The sequence below is a fragment of the Fukomys damarensis genome, unplaced genomic scaffold (genome assembly GCF_012274545.1).
Source record: "Fukomys damarensis isolate Sample0158 unplaced genomic scaffold, DMR_v1.0_HiC HiC_scaffold_16, whole genome shotgun sequence".
NCBI classification, from domain to species: Eukaryota; Metazoa; Chordata; class Mammalia; order Rodentia; family Bathyergidae; genus Fukomys; species Fukomys damarensis.
The window spans coordinates 132,054,593-132,063,023 of NW_022900928.1; the positions used below are offsets into that span (position 1 = coordinate 132,054,593).

The 8,431-nt window shown below is 51.9% G+C and overlaps 1 protein-coding gene across 3 annotated transcripts in view; it reads left to right on the plus strand.

Annotated features, from left to right (window-relative positions):
* Agap1 (ArfGAP with GTPase domain, ankyrin repeat and PH domain 1) overlaps window positions 1–8,431 on the plus strand; it is a 468,989-nt gene that overhangs the window by 22,795 nt on the left and 437,763 nt on the right. The window lies entirely within an intron of this gene.

An 8,431-nucleotide genomic window follows, 5' to 3' on the forward strand; every position in this document is an offset into this window, starting at 1 on the left:
AGGAAGTGGCACTGTCAAGTCCAGAGGTTGTTGTGCCTGGTATTGTGCTGGAGATGGCTGTGCTCCTGCCTGGGCCGAGCCTGGTGCACAGCACATGTGAGCGTGTTTCTCAGTGCACTGTGTCACCAGCCTGGACAATTGCAGTGGCAGAGGTGTGCATGGGCCTGTGAATGCACACAGGTGTGATCCAGGCATGCAGCCTTTCGGGCTGGCTCTGAGGCAGCAGCAGAGATGAGCCCAGACAGAGCCCAGGGCAAGCATGAGGATGTCAGACTGGGGAGGCTTGGACAGGGGAACACTGGCTTTGGCCACAAAGGAGTCTGCGGCCGGGCGTGGTGGCGCATGCCTGTAGTCCCAGCACTTGGGAGGCTGAGGCAGGAGGATCACTGTTTGTTCAAGACCAGCCTGGGCTACATAGTGAGTTCCATTCAACTGCATAGTGAGACCCTATCTCAAAAAAACAGGCAAAAAAAACCCCCAAACAAACAAAGTGGGCACTTGCTTTTTAAAAAAATATTTTACTTTTATGGGTCCATGTTTTCTTTATGCAGTGATACCATTCCTCATGCAAAGTTGGTAGGAGTACATGATGCCTCTTAACTCTTTTTGCGTCCCCTTCCTCTCCTTTCCCTGTCCCCTCCCTGTGTTTGTTGGTCCCCTTCCCATTTCCCAAAGCTCTGCCTGTCCCCAGTATCTTTTTTTAGCCTGCCCTCAGTCCCGTGAGAAGAGCTGTGTGGTGGAGGCTCCTGTGTCCCTCAGTGAGAGAAGGCCCAGTGGCTCTGGGCCACACCCCTAGAGCCTGGGATGCTGTGTGGCCTCGTGGAGGAGCTCGGATGGCACTGGAGTGTGCACCTCAGCCATATGTGCTCAGCTCTGTGCCGGTGACCTCCTTGGCCCATGGTAGGTAGGTGGTGGTGGTGGTGGTGGTGGTGGTGGTAGTGGTGGTGGTGGCAGCCACAGGAGTGACCCTGATGACTGGAGCTGAGCCAGAGAGGGAGGCTGAGCCCGGGTGCTTGGTGGACGGCACCCCAGAGAGGGCGATTTGTAGATAGGGTGAAGGCTGCGGGGACGGCTGCGCTGGCCCCTGGAGGAGGCCCCTTGCGGGCAGTGAGCACACAGGGGCGAGCGAGTCATGCTTTGTGTCTGAGCCCCACGCAGCCCAGGCCGGGTTTCACAGTGCTGCCTGTCGGGTACTGCTGGGAGATTTGTGTGCGTCCACGCGAGCTGCATGAGGAGGTGCCAAGGACAGAGTTTAACAGATGTTTGCCCCCACTCTGAGCCAGGAGACTGATCAGGGTGTGGGCAGGTCCATCACTGCCTGGGGCTGCACCCCTGCTGGTTCCTCTCCAGCGGGGTGGGGGTGGGGACACTGTCCCATGCTCGGCCTGTGGTCTCCTCTGCCCTTGGTAACCCTGTGGGCCCCATTCCTGACGCACACACTGTGGGTTAGGGCTTCCTTCCTCTTGCGGATTTGGGGGTCAGGTGCCTACTTGTTATGGCTGAGCACTTGGTGCCAGTGGCTTTTGCTCTCTGGGGTTTGGAAGCTCGCTGGGGCCCTGTGCACCAGGTGTGGAGCTGTCCTCTGGGCCGTGCCAGCCCTGGTGACACTCAGCATCAGCCCCCGGGGGTGGTTTGTTCCATGCACAGAGTAGACAGCAGTCTTCATTTTGTAAGCAAGCAGCCTGGGAGCTGGGCATGATGGTGCACACCTTCAACTCCAGTGCTTGGGAGGCTGAGGCAGAATCGCTTCAAGGTAGCCTGGGCCACATAGTGAGTTCAAGACCAGCCCAGCCTTGCCTCAAAAAGTCCAAATCAAACAACAGACTACCAAGGAAAACCATTTGGGGGGTACCAGGTGGGTGTGGGCCGGTGGCAGTGGCCAGTGGCCTGATAGCTTTGAGTAAATGGCTCACCAATCGCCCTGAGACCTGGCCAGGTGTGGACTGTGCTGTTTTTCACCTGTCTTCCGAGGGTGGCAGTGCTCTTTGCCCCTGAGTTGGTGGGAGGGTGTGGCCCACACTAAGGACCCACTATCACTGTCACTGGTTGGCATTGTCACTGCTGTTACAAAGCAGAAGAATTTTCTAGGGGTGTCTGGCAGAACTTGGGTCCCCAGTGCAGGAGATGCTGTGCCCATGCTGTCCAGGGACTTTGGCTCTGAAGGGGGTGACATGAGGCAGGGAGCACGGGCCCAGCGTGGCTTGGGCACAGTTCCTCGTCCTGCCCTGCAGCCCCGTCTGGCAGGACAAGTGCAGGGCTGTTGGCAGACGGCAGTGTAGTGGGAGTTGCAGGGTGCATTTGTGTTGGTGTTGCTGTGCCTTTGAGCTGAGAGTCGGGAGCCGTGCAGCTGAGCCACCCTTTATTGTAGACATGGAGGACAGGGCCCCGGCAGGGTGGTAGTGGCTCCTATGTGCGGGGAACCCTGTCCCACCGGCTCCCGATTCCTCCCTGAGGATGTGTGGGTACACACAGCCTCACCCATCCCATGTGTGGAGTGGGGTCACCGTGTTATTCCTGGAGGGGTCGCTGAGCAGTGCTGCTGGAGGAAGGAGGGCAGCAGAGGGACGGTATCTGAGGGAGGTGGGTGGTGGGTAGTTTGTCACCCTGCCTTGTTGGCTCTTAAGCTTGGTGTGCCCCGGCCATAGTGGGCTGGGGTTACTCTTTAGAGGCCAGTGCTTTCTTGATTTGATTCTTTGGCATTGCTGGTCAACTAGCTATTTAATTGTGGAGAAATTTAATACTTCATACAAATTCTAGGTAAAATGTCTGTTGCAAAATAGGATTTTTTTATTTGAAAAAAATAGAAAGGTTCAGTATCATGTGTTCTTCCTTAGTCTGCAGAATGTGAGTGTCACCTTAAAATGTCAGGGTTGAATTTCCTACGGTTAGAAGAGGAGGCAGGCGTGAAAGTCAGCCAAGAAAATTAAGATTGATTACTTTCATTTACTTTCCCCTTTTGAGGTGGTCACTGTTTAATGTTAAATTCATATTTTATGTCAGTGCTTCTATTGAAGTGGAGATATTGATGTGATGGTTAGCAGATGTCTCTCTTACGAGAGGCTTGTCTCGGGGTCAGCGCCACCGAGTCAGATGAAGGTGGCATGTCTGGGGTCCCTCGGCTGATGGGGGCCTGCAAACCAGCTGTGTCCCCTCACCCAGTGGCTATCTGTGCAGGGCGACCCGGGAAGGACTTCGGGGCACTCGGATGTCCACCTGTCTCCTGCCATGGCTGTTGCCTTTGCTACTTGGAGACTGGAATTTTTATTTTTGCAGTAAAAAATAATTTGAAAATGTAGCATAGCCTTCTTGCAACCCTGATTTAACAAGCCTTTCGTGAATAAATTAGAGTGACAAGGCATGAATTATTTGGAGAAAACAAAAACCCTTAATCACATAAGCAATAGGCGCTGTAGGTTATTTATAACTCAACGGAGGAGACAGTGAGAACCCCAGTGGGACGATGTGGGTCGAGCCTGGCCGTCCTGAGAGTGGATACTCATTGCTTTCTGAGGTTGAGAAAAGTTACACCTTAGCACTAGCCCACAAGTTAAGGTAATCCTGCTTTTTCTCTCAGGCTGCGTGATTGTCAGAGTCCTGTCAGAAACACACGGGTGGGCGGACTCCCACAGATACAGGGGAACTGCGGAAGAGATAGGGTGGCTGGTTTGGGGAAGCTCTTATCTCAGCTTCTGGGGTGGAGGGAGGGTCCTGCCTTGTTTTGCTTTTGAGGTACGAACACAGTGGAGTCTCACATGGAACTACCACGCAGAAATGAGCAGCGGTTGCTTTGTGTGAAGTTGGGGTTTTGTTCCCGACAACCACCAGTCAAGAGGAATGGACTATTGAAGAGGCACTGGGTTCTGTGTGGTTGGAGGAAGATTCAGAGAGGCAGGCAAGATGAGGGCCAATGCAGTTGTCAGCATGGAGGTGCAGTGGGCTATACATTCAAAACGACCTAAGTGAAGACCTTGTTAATAAATGGGAAAAAGCCTGAATAATAGCTCTCAGTTGCTGTGGCCTGGAAGAGTCCTGTTATTTTAGACAGACTGTCATTTTAAACATCTGTAATTGGCGTTCATTGTAGGATTATTCAAACTAGAGACAAAAAAAATTAAAAAGAAAGAAAAAAGCCGTAGTTTAAAATTTGTAGCCTAACATTTCCTAGCTGCAGCATTTAGGTTTCTGGGTCATTTTAGATACTCCCTCACTTGCTTCTGCTCACAGCTTAGGCTGCAGGCTATGCAATATAACAGCTAGAACATCTTCCCAGATTTCCATCCCTGTCTTCTTGCCCTGAGATTTCTTAGTGTCACATTGTTGGCTACTGAGTTGCTTCTGAGTTTTACTATTGTAAACAATACAGAAAGGACATTTTCATAGTAATGTCTCCCAGCCTTATCTCTTCCATAGGATCTGGCTAATTGGTTCTTTATGTGAGGTTTTTACAAGTAAGAGTAACATTGTTGCATTCCCTCCTGAAAGTTTGCACCCACTTTTCCACCTGAGAATGGATCCACCTCCTCCCTATGCTCTGGGACAAGGGCCACTGTGCTGGGAAGGAAGCTGGTTGAATGGCACTGTGTCCGTGGCCACCCTGGGTCGCTGGCCACCATTCCTTCCTCCTGTGTGGGTCCGGCCAAGTCCATGACCATTTACACTGGCCACTACCCCTGCCATGCACCCCAGCTTTGTATTTCTGAGGCTGCATTCAGTTGTACTGATGATGCCTTTTTGGCTGATTTCAGGTCTGTAATTAGTGACATGGCAAAGTGCCAGAAACACTGGGGAAAGAAAGTTGAAGCCCTGTGTGTGTGTGTGTGTGTGTGTGTATGTGTGTGCTTGTACACACACATGTGAGTTGGTACAGAAAGAGGCCCGAGAGACTCATTTTCATTAGGCTGGTGAAAGATTGGCCTCGTGGCAGATTCTTTGGATCCATCCGATCTGAGTACTCTTTGGAAGGACACACCTCTCCAGCCTTCTCCTCTGAACTTTGGTGTGTGATCGATCTTTTTTAAAATCACTATTTGATTAGCCTGTGGTATTTAAAAATTTTTTTTCTCCTTGCCCACAGTGCCATTTGTTTCCCAAGGCCACAAAATGCCTCATGTCCTAGTTGCATCAGTTGGCCCCGGGCCACAGCCCTGCTTCCTGACACCTGATTTTTGAGAAAGTTCCCGTGGCTTGCAGGCGCCACTTGGGCACAGTTAGAGTCACGATGCCCTCTGATGTGGCCAAGCGTCGCGGGGAGCCGGCCTCTCTGTAGGGTATGTGGGCTGCTCAGTGCTGGTGGCTGTGACAGCTACCACCCTGCACTGAGCTGTCTCCTGTAAGAATCCGCAAAGCCCTGTCTGTCACTGTCACTGTAGAGATTAGAGGCTGTGGCCATGTGAGTGTCACGTGTCCGTGGGCAGGGCACAGAGGCGCCCAGCCATTGTCAGACTGGTTGGTTCCGGGGAAGGAATGTGCGGTGTTTGATAGTTCAGGTTCCCCATATCGCAACATCTGCACTTGGGTTGTTCTCCCCGCTGCTTTCATCCCTGCTGGGTGCGCCCTGGTGTGATGCACATGTGTGTGTCCCAGGGCTCCTCTCTGGGCTGCTCACCAACCATATCTCTGGCCCAACCTGGGAGCTCTGGGTGTGAGAACCTCGGTGGTGGCCTTGGGCCATTGGGAAGTGAAGCCGGGTGGGAAGGATGGGGGTCCCCAAGCCGCTGGAGCTGGCAGGAGGGTGAGGGGCGGGGTTGGCCCCTGATGGGCCGGGCAGAGGCCGTGGCCCTGGAGCTTCACTGGAGTCCTTTCCTCATAGGCCTCTGTGTGGCTGGGGTCAGGGCAGACGGAGACACAAGATGTGCCCCCATGCTCCAGGAAGACAGGGCCCAGGCCAGCCACCATGAGCCTTGGACTCCATATTGACGCTCGGGCAAGCCTCATGCCAGTGACAGCAAACCCTGTGTGCTGTAAGGGAGGGACCCAAGGCACAGCGAGCCGGGTTGCAGGCCAGGTCCCTGGTGGGGTCGTGAGTGCCCTCATGAACTCCCGGCATGGCGTTTCTGCCCTTCTCACGGTAGGGCTTCCGCATGGCACTGGTGTGCCCACGCTTTCTCAGTGGAGGTGGTAGTGATGAAGGTGTTCACGAGATCCCCTGTGTCCCTCACAAGATCTGTGCCCTTGTGTCAGTTTTCTCTTGTTGCTGTAACATGTTAGCGCAGATTTAGTGACTTTAAAAGAATACAGAGCTAGCTGTGATGGCCCATGGCCTGTAATCTCAGTACTTGGGAGGATGAGGCAGGAGGGTTCCAAGTTGAGGCCAGCCTGGGCAACCTAATGACATAGTGAGACCCTATCTCAAATATTAAAAAAGGCTGGTAAAGGGACGGTCCCTCCTTCACCTTTCCCAGCCTCTGAGGTCCGACAGCCTGGCTGTGGCCTTCCCTCTACCTCAGAACCAGAGGGCTGGTTTCTTGCATCTCTCTGTGACTTCCTCTTTCATCCTCTTATTTCCTCCAGTGACTCCTCCCACTCCTATGCTGGGCCACGAAGATCCATGCAGTTACGTTGGCCCTTGGGGATGCTCCAGAGACTCCTGTCTTACCTGTGTCCTGTCTGCAGGTCCCCCTTGTCAGTCGCAGGTTCTGCCCTTCTGGTCCTGGGAGCAGCGGGGAGGCCTGGTGAACCCGTGGTGTAGGTGTAGGAGCTGCCGTCAGGGCCATGGCTGAGTGCATGGCAGGGGTGCTCAGCACCGGAGCTCTGCCCTGAGGCCAACCTGGGAATCACCGTTCGGAGCCTCCAGGTGCCAGCGCAGCTTCAGTGGGAGCCAGGCTGTGTCTTGAGATCCCTGGGCTCTATTCTGTCTGTACCGTGGGCCGCCTGCTCCTTCCTGCAGCTTGGCTTTCCCAGCCGGGAGACTCACCACCACCCTGGCCCTGCCTGTGAGAGGGCTCTCCATCTTTACCCCTGCTTGGACTGGCTATCCTGGTCTCCCACAGGGTTTCCTGGAGTCTCTGGCTCCCCAGCCAGCTCTCCCCGTCACCTGCTGCTTTCTGCCTGGAAATTTGGCAGATTGACACGCGTGTCCCCACTCCTGTGGCGCCTGTGGGAGACCGGCTCAGAGAAGTCACAGACCAGATGCCTGGTGGTCTTAGGATCTCCATCTAAGCTTTAGAATTTTAAAAGGAAACAAATATAAAAGGGACAGTTGATCATGACTTGCTGGGTGTAATTAACTCTTCTCATTTGTATCAATCGTGTGTCAGGTGCTGGCCTGGAGAAGGATGTCATCAAGAAGAAAGCAGTCACTGTACTTCCCCACCTGGCTGCTAGGTTGGAGGTGTTTTCTGCTCTCTGTGCTTTGTGAGTGTTAAGACTGTGATTTATAAGCAGTGGTGTATTGAGCTTGTTTCCTACATCCTCTTTGCGACAGTCAGATTTTTCTGTGTCCTCACTGGTCTGTAGTTTGTTTTTTAATGGCTGCATGATTTTTAATCCCATGGATGTTTAGAGATTGACCAGTCCTGAGCTAATTTGTAAACAACTTTCAGAATGCTTTAAATAGAAATGGATGAAAGTTAGTATTTTAAAAGAAAAAGAAAGCCCAGAAGCCCCTGCCTCAACTCCCTCCTGAGAGCTGTGATTGGCCAGTGGAATCCTTGGCATTGGCTGTGGACGGTTGCAGTCACTCCGCGCCTTCCCTTTCCGCAAGTTGGCAGTCACAGGTTGTGCTTTTCATGGTTTGGTGATGGTGTTGGTGCTTCACTGTTACGGCATTGTTTGAAGGGGGAAATCCAACCAGTCATTATTAATAAATTGCTATTGATCTTTAGAAAGGGGAAACCCATAGGCCAGTGTGTTGCTGTGTACAGTGGAGATGAGTTGATACAGAACAAGCTACGACTACATTAAGTGCATCAAGAAAGTATATTTTCACCCCAGCTATGGACGCTTTTTCTTAAGAAAAATAATTTTTTTCGATCTAGTAGTCCATTAAAAACCAGAAATGGCCATATTCTGTAAAACCACAGGGAAAAACACATTTTTATGAAAGAGGTTTCGACTTTCTTCTTTGTAGATTTAATGACGATCCACGGGTTTGTGGCAGGCAGGAAATCAGTGGATCTTAATAGGAAATTATGTAGGAAAGCTTAATGACTTAATTTTTGTGGATCAGAGCAGTGGAGAGCATTTTTCGGGACATGTGCACACCCAGGGCTCACTAGTTTACTGCGTTGTAATTACCACCATCTAGAAGCGTGTCGGAGAGCTGGAAACTGGGTGGCACTTTGTGCTGAAGATGATACCAGAGATTTTGCTCAGAATGTCAGGTGACTCTAGTTTCGAAAGTCATAGGCCAGGCCTTATTATGTACTTTTTGGTCTTTGTTCTTTTGTCTTTCGCCCTAGTTCAAAAAAAAAAAAAAAAAAAAAAAAAAAAA